Source organism: Myotis brandtii, unplaced genomic scaffold, assembly GCF_000412655.1.
Source record: "Myotis brandtii unplaced genomic scaffold, ASM41265v1 scaffold1042, whole genome shotgun sequence".
Taxonomy (NCBI): Eukaryota; Metazoa; Chordata; class Mammalia; order Chiroptera; family Vespertilionidae; genus Myotis; species Myotis brandtii.
The window spans coordinates 255,985-266,797 of NW_005353506.1; the positions used below are offsets into that span (position 1 = coordinate 255,985).

The 10,813-nt window shown below is 39.7% G+C and overlaps 1 long non-coding RNA gene across 1 annotated transcript in view; it reads right to left on the reverse strand.

Moving 5' to 3' along the window:
* Nucleotides 1-6,706: 6,706 nt before the first annotated feature.
* The window catches only part of LOC106725854, a 6,320-nt gene continuing 2,213 nt past the window's right edge, over nucleotides 6,707-10,813 (reverse strand). Inside the window, exons 4-5 of the long non-coding RNA XR_001361854.1 lie at nucleotides 7,688-7,800; nucleotides 6,707-7,473 (exon numbers count right to left, since the gene is read on the reverse strand). This is a non-coding gene — a long non-coding RNA (uncharacterized LOC106725854). The remainder of the gene's footprint in view (nucleotides 7,474-7,687; nucleotides 7,801-10,813) is intronic.

Consider the following 10,813-nt stretch of genomic DNA (forward strand, 5'->3'; position numbering starts at 1 on the left):
GATTAGCCAATGGGAAGGGTAGTGGTCGTATGCTAATTACCATGTTTCTCTTTTATTAGTGTAGATTCTCTGCCCAGTCACTCCTGTGAAGATAACTTGATACAATGCAAGAAACATGGTCCTGAGAACAGATAGATTAATATGAATCCCGCTTCTAATACTTTTTTCATCTATGAAACAGGAGTAATATTTGTTAACAAGGTAGTTGTCTGTATTCAATTATTAATTATATATATACATATACACATACATTAGAACAATAAATACTGACTTCTTCCCACTTTCTTAACAACTTTGTCATAGCATGAAATATAACTAAAATATAACTATTTTTTTCTAACAATTATATAGAGAAAATTGTTTTTCTAGTATGTTTTAAAAAAGAATGTACTACCAAGAGACTAATTGGCATGTTATCTAACAAGATGTATTTCCTTACTGTTTTCTGTGAAGCCTGCATTATTTCAGGTGGAAAAGCAAGCCCCACGATGGGAAGAGAGGAGATAAAAATGTAATGGTTTTGAGAGCTGTTATTACTTTGCTCCTTTCTCTAGTAATTTATCTGAACATGGAGAACTGTTTGAGTTCTAAATCCCACAAACCAGATCCAGCAAGACCAGGGAAAGGAAATCACACACACACACACACACACACACACACACACACACACACACAGAGCAGACACATACACACTCACACACTCAAACTCCACAAAAGCCCTTATTCTTCTTCATAGTCTTTTTTTTCATTGCTATAGTTGTCAGTACTGACAAACCAAAATCCAGAGGAAAATCATCCGTAAGGTTTTTCACTTCATCCTTGCTAGTTAGGTACTAGTTTAGATACACGATGGCATCAGTTAGCATCATTCTCATTTGATCCAATAGTGATAAAAATAACTGACATGTAATTACATAACAGTTCCATTGTACTCCCATTACTGTATTGATTCACCATGTAAGATAAAAACAAACCAACTTTGTTATTTACTTAAAATTGCTAAAATTTACCTTATCAGTTTTCAAAGTCACTTATGTAAACATTATACTACACAAGCACAACTTAGCAGCTGGAATGTACCAGAGGCCAATACCCCTTATACTACAGAGTTAACTTAATTCTGCAAATCAAGACTATCAGTGTTGCATTTCCATCTAAGGCAATGACTGAGGAGTGAAAATATAGTACAAGTCCCAAAGGGATTTGTTCTATGTTTAGTCATTCAGGGAATTCATAATGACTAAAATTGACTATATTTCAGAAGATGGCAAAAGTATATTTGAATAATAGGATAATATCAATAATAAATGATAATATAGGCGTGCAAGTTTCAAAGAACTTCATGAATGTTTAAAATGCTTATTAAGTTATTTCAGACTGATCAGCTTTTCTTCCTTATTACTCTGTTTTTTTCACAAAGAATAGGGAAATAAGGATGTCAGAGAAAGACGAATATCACATGATCTCACTTATATATGGAATCTAAGGAACAAAATAAACTGACAAGAAAAATAGGACCACAGACATGGAAGCATGAAACAGACTGACAGTCTCAGAAGGAAGGCGGGGAGGAGGGTGGGAAGAGATAATCAAAGAATTTATATGGGTATATGCATAACCCATGGACACAGACAATAGACAGGTGAAGGCCTGGTGTCCGGTAGGAGCTGGGTGGAGAGGGCAAAGGGGGTAAAATGGAGGACATTTATAATACTCTCAACAATAAAATTTTTTTTAAAAAAAGAGAAAAACCTTCATGTGATCTGCTCAATGTCACATAAGTCAATCAATAGTCATTGATTTATTAACATTTATTATTCATTCATTCATTAACAGATTTATTTATAGGTCACAGAATCACATTTTTAAAAAGAGAAAGTGGAAGAAAGCATTCAGTTTTTTTGTTTGTTTTCTTAATAACTGGAAGGTGTCAAATAAATGAAAGAAGAGAGGCAGTATAGATTTTTGGGGAAAAACCACATTAGGAGCTAAAAATCATTCTGGTTAGGAAAGAATGTCAGGAATCTGCATGTCATATCTTTTTTTATCCATTTCATTTTAGGACTAAATCCTCAAATAGGGTGGGAAAAGAATGCAACAAAGAGCATCATTTATATATCCTTGTAGAATTCACAGTTTTAAAATCCAAAAGCTTCAGATGGTAGTTTCATTATATGACTTATGCTATAAAGATGAGACATTATTTTTGAAAAACAGATTTTTATTATTACCAAAAGGGAAAGAGACTCAATAAACACACATCAGAAATGCCCAGCATATTGAAAGCCAAACCCAATTCTAAGAGCTTCTCCTCTACCCATTCTTTCTCTTTTTTAGTAACATTAGAGAAATTAAGAAAGGTATAAAAAATAAAATTTAAAAACCACAAGAGAGAACAATGGCTAACATTATGATGTTTCTCCTTCTGGTCTTTGCACTAATTGTATTTTACCAAAATCATAATCTTCTTGCATATATATTTTATATCCTGATTTTCTTCACCTAACGTTTTATGATTACCAGTTCTGAATTTCATTCAATATATCAAAGAGGTTACAGATTTTGTGTTATCTTGATTTTTTTCTGAATTTTGGAAATAATACATGCTAATTTTAATGGGCAAAACAAGTTATCTATAATAATAAAAACGTAATGTGCTAATTAGACAGAACAGCCAAATGACCTTCCAGACGTCATTCCAGACGTTCTTCCTGACGAAGCTGCGGTGTCAGGGGCTGAGGCAGAGTCGGTTAGGGGTGATCAGGCAGGCAGGCAAGTGGTTAGGGGTGATCAGGCAGGCAGGGGAGTGGTTAGGGGAGATCAGGCAGACAGGCAGAGAGGTTAGGGGCGATCAGGCAGGCAGAGGTGGTTAGGGGTGATCAGGCAGGTAGGAGAGCAGTTAGGGGCATCAGGCAGGCAGGCAGGCAGGCAGAGTGGTTAGGGGCTATCAGGCAGGCAGGCAGGCTAGCAGTTAGGAGCCAGTGGTCCCAGATTGTGAGAGGGATGTCCAACTGCCGGTTTAGGGCCAATCCTAGGGATTGGGCCTAAACCGGCAGTCGGACATCCCCCAAGGGGTCCCGGATTATGAGAGGGTGCAGGCCAGGCTGAGGGATCTCCCCCCTCCCCCACCATGCACTAATTTCATGCACTGGTCCTCTAGTCTCTCTATATAAAAGCCTTAATGACCATTATGACTGAATGACTGGTCGATCAGTCGCTATGATGCGCACTGACCACCAGGAGGCAGATGCTCAACGCAGGGGCTGCCCCCTGATGGTCATTTCGCTCCCACAGCCAACCTCCCACAGCCCCTCCCCTACACCCCTGCTGGCCGCCCTACCCCCCTCCCGCCATCGGCCCCGATAGGGGCGCTGGTTAGCCAATCTCCTGTAGTCCCTCCCCACCACCGGCCAGCCCCACAATAGGCCTCAACCCTGGCCAGGCTGAGGGACCCCACCCATGCACAAATTCGTGCACCAGGCCTCTAGTAAAAGTATAAAAAAGAAAAAAGCACATACTTCTATAACACTTTGATTCCATTTTTACTCATAAAAAACAGCCACTTTTAATAGTTTACTGAATATTTTTCCTGCCTTGTTTCTGTACTACATAAAACATAACAATTTGCATTTCTATTCTCTCAGTAATGAACATCGAAGAGGTTTCAGTTTTTCACTTAAATAGTATAATGAACATTTTTGCATATTTTTTAATTAATTAATTAATTAATTAAAATATACTTTATTGATTTTTTACAGCGAGAAAGGGAGAGGGATAGAGAGTTAGAAACATCAATGAGAGAGAAACATCGATCAGCTGCCTCCTGCACAACCCCTACTGGGGATATGCCCGCAAACAAGGCACATGCCCTTGATCAGAATCGAACCTGGGACCCTTTAGTCTGCAGGCCGATGCTCTATCCACTGAGCCAAACTGGTTAGGGCACATTTTTGCATATTAATATTCAAAGCAATAAAATTGAAAGTATTTCAAGATATAAAAATAAAACCTTTTTCCTGTCTTTCATAACAAAAATATAGACTTTGCTTTATTTGTTAATTCAAAGTTGTGCCAATATTTTATTATTGTTATTATTTATTTTTAATTATGGGCAATTTTAATAGTAAGTTCCAATATTCCAGAAGTCCCTTGGGTGAATGGATGCATAGTGGATATTTAGTCATTATCTCACGTTTTTACCACCCTGCACCCACCATGCCCATCAAGCACATTCTAAAAAATAACCAAGTTGATATTAAGATTTATTAGAGAAATGTACCCAACGTACCAAATAATCAAATTCCCAGGAAGTTGTGAAAAGTAATTGTCACAATAGTATCTGGGATCCGCAAGGACAAGCACACCAACACAGGAGACTTACATGACATTCCAAGTCCAGGTTTATATTTTACTTAGGTACCCACCTCCAGAACTATCGCAAGGCCATCAGGGATGTTTTTGGCATGAGCTCAGAGTTGCACATATCTGTACACATATTAAAAATATATATGCCTACAATGCAAAAGAAAACATGATTTAAGCACAGTACAAAATACATTTTGTTTAAATTGTCTCAAGACTAGTTTATTTGAATACATGCAGGAATAGAGGATCATCTTAAAGGTGATAAAACTTAATAGATTTTAACTTCATGTGATCATGATTTTTTTCTTTTAATTTATCTTTATTATTGAAAGTATTACAGATGTCCCTTTTTTTTCCATTGACACCCTCTAACCTGTTCCCACCCTCCACCTCAGGCCTTCACCACCCTATTGTCTGTGTCCAAGGGCTATGCATATATGCATACAAGTTCCCTAGTTAATCTCTCTCCACCCTACCCCTATCCCTGCCTTCCTTCTGAAATTCATCAGTCTGTTCAATGTTTCTGTGTCTCTGGATCTATTTTATTCATCAGTTTATTTTGTTCCTTAGATTCCACATATGAATGAGATCATGTGATACTTTTCTTTCTCTGACTGGCTTATGTAGCTTAGCATAATACTCTCCGTGATGTTGCAAATGGGAAGGGTTCATTCTTTTTTATAGTCATGTAGTATTCCATTGTGTAGATGTACCATAGTTTTTTTATCCACTCATCTGCTTATGGGCACTTGGGCTTTCGTTGCTACTTCATAACTGTAATGTTGCTACTGTTATGAATTGTAATGTAAATATCTGATATGCAGGATGATCTTAGGCGACCCCTGTGACCACAGTAAGCAGAGGATGTGGGAATTTACCCATGTAGCTTGACTCCACAGTCATTGTTCCACCAAAGGATGAGTGAAGTGTAGTCTTTTAGTTCAAAGGATAAAAAATGTCAGGCTTACTTTCTTTAATTAAACATATGTGGGTCTCCCTTATTTCATGAGAAAATGGAAACATTCCGCTGATGGAGAATTAGTAGAAAAGTCAACACAGCTATTTTTTTGTAATCATACAAGCTGCTGACACACGTATTCTAAACTCCTGGGTGATGTCACTGTGTCAACAATCACAAAGCCTCTTCAATCCAGACATAAAACAACAACAACATGTAAAACTTGTAATGTTTGACCTTTAGAAACTGCATTTTCATATTTTAATCCAATTTTATTCTCACAGGGATCCTCTAGGTGTGCATCATTCGTGCCGTGTTTTTTTTTTTTTAATGAGGAAACTAAGATTAAAAGCTTTAAAAACCTGTGTTTTACTTAACATCACAAACTAATACATGACAGAGCCAGAACTAAAAGGGGCAGATGTCAAAGGGAAGTTGAAAGATTAACCCATTTTTTAAAAATATATTTTATTGATTTTTTTCAGACAGGAAGGGAGATGGGATAGAGAGCTGGAAACATCGATGAGAGAGAAACATCAATCAGCTGCCTCCTGTACACTCCCCACTGGGGATGTGCCCGCAACCAAGGTACATGCCCTTGACTGGAATCGAACCTGGGACCCTTGAGTCCGCAGGCTGACGCTCTATCCACTGAGCCAAACCGGTTAGGGCTAGATTAACCCATTTTTGTATCAACTTCTAAACCTCTCTTCACCATCAGTATTTATATTAATCATGCTTGACCCTTATGCTTCGCATTTTTCCATGCTCAAAGTGCCCCGCAAATCCTCTAACATATATTGAAGCCCTCACTTCATCCCAATGAGATAATTCACGGAGAGTAACAACACACGTGGTTTTCAGATGTAGAGACTGGGATTTCAAGGGGCCAACAAGTTCTCCTAGTCAATGCAATACAATAATCTTATAGAGTTTTACAAACCTGAGTTGAATTTATTTTTTAATATGGAAAGACATGTCTTTTCTCACGGGAGAGATTATTCTAGAATTTCAGAGCTGTACAAATATATTTTCCGTAACCTCGTCATCTGGATTGCCCTTCTCTGAGAAAGCAAAGGGTTCATGCAAGCAATTAGTTCTGCTGATTATGATCCAGGCTTTCTCTTTGTTCTTTTTTGGAATTCTAAGAGGTAAAATATTTTTCTCTCTCTATTCTTCCTTTCCTTATGAGCAAAGACTCATCAGCATGCCCACTCTCCAACCCCTGTATTTTTCATACCCTCCCTGGCCACAAGCACTAACAGTTCATTAGCACAATGGTTCTCAGACTTTAGCATTCCTCAGAATCATCTGGAATCATCTTGTTAAAACGCAGATTGCTACACCCCCCGCCCCCCCCCCCCCCCCCCCCCCCCCCCGGGGTTTCTGATTCAGTCCGTCTGGAGTGGGGAAGGATAGCTGGCATTCCTAACAAATGTCCAGGGGATGCTGCTGCCGAGCTGGTCTGGGGACCACACTTTGGGAACCACGGGACTAAGTACTTCCCCCACATGTTCCCTGTCCCCACAGAAAAGCTTCCAGCAGCTAAGGTTCATGAGCACAAACGGTGCTCAGAGCCTTGGCCGCACACTAAGGCTTCTATCTGGAGGGGAAAGAATGGTTGGCCTGACTCACGGTCTTTTCAAGCTTTGCCAGCCACAAAATTAAAAACAGAAAAGGGCTGCAGTGAAAGCAAAATGGAAACAGCCACAGTGACACTGTCTACATGGTGAGCCTTACAGCATGACTTCTGGAGTCAGGACAAGAGATATCGGGATGATTCAGGTGCCCGTACGCGGAGCGCGCTAGGAGCTGGCACCACAGGCCTCACAGGAAGCCGGAGCTCCTGTCCCGACCCCAGGAGCCAGTCGGATGCTTGGCTCCCAGTTTTCTTCAACTGTCGACAGTACGTTCTTCCACTGACTTCTCCAAACACACATCGACCTAAAACGCTTTGGATGAACTAACTTCTTCCACAACTTCTCTACTATTTTTTTAAGCCAATAAGCAAATACCGTTGGAGCATCAGGCAGGTAGACAGAAAATCTGGAGAGAGACGCTGGCAAAGAAGTTTCCTTCCAGCTCCTTTATTTTTATAACCATCGCCTCTAGACAACTCTCAAAGGAGACTTGAATCCCATTTTTCATCTCTTTGAAACAAGTAAGGCATTTTAATGTAGTGGTATAAAGTACCTCAGTATTCTAGTTTATCAGAAGTGTGACTAGTATTTTAAATAACAGAGATTAAATAACAAAATGATACTGACAAGAAATATTATTATAAGACATAGCATTTCCGCTTAAAAAATAAGCTATTAACTCTACCTTTATTTAATTTAGCAATATTTTGCAGAAACTACTGACCTTTTATTCTGATCACCATGAGTCCATAAAATTTCAAGATATGGGCCAGCCAGTGAATAATATGCTACTAAGTAATAAACCCATACCATCCAATGCACTTTTTCTGCCCTCGTCTAAAGAAAAAGAAGAGAAATGCATAATGGTAAGGTCCCTGAATGCACCCGTTTTGAAGGAAGGAAGCCACTCTGTAGGAGCATGAGTCACCAGAACTACTTCCTTAGTGATAAAAGTTGCCTAAGTAACCTAGATGCCTGGGCAGTCTGCTGGGTTTCAAACCACTAGTCATTTCCGTTACTTAATTGCTAACTGCTCTTCCCCACTGCAGTTTGGGGCCTGTGTTTTATGTAGTAACCCAGCAACTAGTTGTTATGTGATATTTTATCAAGGACAACAGAACAGGAAATTTTACATTTCCATGAATTTCAGAGTAAAAGTCGGTGTTATTTCATTCTAACTTTAAGGGGGGATAATTACGTTACTCACACTAGGTCTCCCTGCGGTAGAATGATTATGTAAGGCTTGGAGACAAAATGATTTAACAGAGAAGGGAGAAGTAGACCAGATGCCCTCTGAGCCAAAGGAAGGTGCTGGATTCATTTCTGGGTCCTTAGCACCCAGCAGAGAACCAGGCACACACTAGGACTCCAAATACATTGACTGAAGGGGGTCACTAATTCTCCGCAGAAAAATCCAGTCTGTTAAGTAACTGTGCCACTACCGAGTTAGGATTTCATCAGGCTGTTTAACACTTTCATGCATTCTTTTACCCTTGAATCTACAAAGAACTGTCATATTTGTTACTCTTGCCCTTATACACATGTGCAGTAATTCCCCCGCCCCCTTTAATCCTTCCGAAGATATGTTCCTATTGATTTCAGACAGAGAGGAAGGGGCGGGGGGGGAGAGAGAGAGAGAGAGAGAGAGAGAGAGATTGAGGGAAACATCGACTAGCTGCCTTCTGTAGGCACCCTGACCAGGGATGGAACCCACAACCTGCATATGTGCCCTCACCAGGAATTGAACCTGCAGGATGACACTCCAACCAACTGAGCCACATTGGCCCAGGCACATGTGAAGTGCTTTAAAGTATTTTAAATAGAATTGGTGTTGATGAGCATTACTTGGAAACAATCTTAAATGTATTGACAATAAGATTAGTATGGTGCGCCCTAACCGGTTTGGCTCAGTGGATAGAGCGTCAGCCTGCGGACTCAAGGGTCCCAGGTTCGATTCTGGTCAAGGCCATGTACCTTGGTTGCGGGCACATCCCCAGTGGGGAGTGTGCAGGAGGCAGCTGATCGATGTTTCTAACGCTCTATCCCTCTTCCTTCCTCTCTGTAAAAAATCAATAAAATATAAAATAAAATTTAAAAAAGATTAGTATGGTGCAAGAAATGTTAAAAGCTGGATAGCAAGCTCATATGTGTTATCAGTAATGTTCATTTAGCTTTGCCTTGAGAATCTTGGTTTTCCTGTAATTCACTGGACTTCTCATTTCACACAACTCTCTCATGATTCTTGAACGGTACAATATTAGTACCCCGCATGTTAATAAATCTCCCTAAAATTCAAACTAATGGAGAGTAAGTATGATTTAGAGGTAGAGTTAGGGTTATGTGTTCCAAATATGTGGGCAGTTTATTTCTTTTCCACTAGCAAATGTGGTTAAGGGTTTTTATCCACTTAATTGTATGCAGGAGTCATATGTCATATATATCAAATCATTCTGGTAGTTGAGTCAGAATTAAGAAATGAGATCTCCATAGAAAACCCCTAAAACTGTCCAGAAATGTCTTGATGATTCATTAAGGACATCATATTCTCTGAATTCAGAGGGGTCCTATTGCAACAGAACAGGAGAAAAAGAAGTCCAAAGAGTTAAACTGATACTTTGATAAGAATGCCAAAGAGACCCGAGGATGTCACCAACAGCGGTACAACACCATGGCATGTGAGGTGCCACAGCACAGTGAAGTTAGAGTGTAGAGTCTAGAACCAAAAGTCCTGGGTTCAAATCCCAGGTCTGCCACTTCCTGGCTGTGTGAGCCTAAGTGAGTTACTTACATTCTCTGAAATAACTTAGTGTTACTTACTTTCTTCATATGTCTAATAGGGCTGTTGTGAGGATTAAATAAGTTAGCGCATGCTAAATAAGTTAACACTTGGCATACAGCAGGGGCTCAGTATATGCCAGCAATCATTATGATTACCATTAGCTTTCCTACCTGGGCCAGACTCCGATTTTAGTAATGACATCACAGCATGCCTAGTTATCATGGACATGAAACTAACCCAGTGTTAGCAAAAGAAAAACCCTGACCTAGCCATGCAAGGATCTCTGCACTGGATCGTCCTCACACATGTCTTAACTACTAAAGTTCTAGCCATGGCAGAGAGATAAATTACAATATTGTATCAGAATAATGTTTCATAATTTATGCTATGAAAAAAATGTATTGAGTCTACATTAAATTCAAGTTCCCTGATATTTTTTGCAGTTATTCCACATTTCCATGAGTCACTTTAGAGAGCATATTTCAGTACTTAGCTAATTAGAAATACAAAACCTCACACAATAGTTTAGACACCACTGCAATAGAATTATGAAGAGGGCTGTCAATCCCTTTATTCTGCTGCAGTTTACTCAGAATGGCTTTTCTTTACTTATTTCTTATGATTTTAATACATCTTGATTATATTTTGCCTTGCATAGTTTCATCATTATGCCATCTACACTAATAAAAGAGAAACATGGTAATTAGCGTACGACCGCTACCCTTCCCATTGGCTAATCAGCATATCCTTATGCAAATTAACTGTCAGCCAAGATGGTGGCCAGGACCCATGCACTGAAGCGAGCAGAGAGGCTTGCTTGCTCCAGTGACTGCGGACTCCAACGTTCCCCGCCTAACTTGCTGGCCTCTCAGCTGCAACTCTAAGCAACTATGTACTATGCTGCAAATAAGAAGCTAAACAAAACCCCAGAAACCAGCCGGACTGAAAGCCAGCCGAACCGCAACATTGTATCGATGTGTTCAGCAGCGAGGCCTCAGAGCTAAAGCTGGCCCAGAATAAAAAAAAAAGAGAGAGAGAAGAAAACAAGGAGCGGTTGGAAGCTTTAGTCAC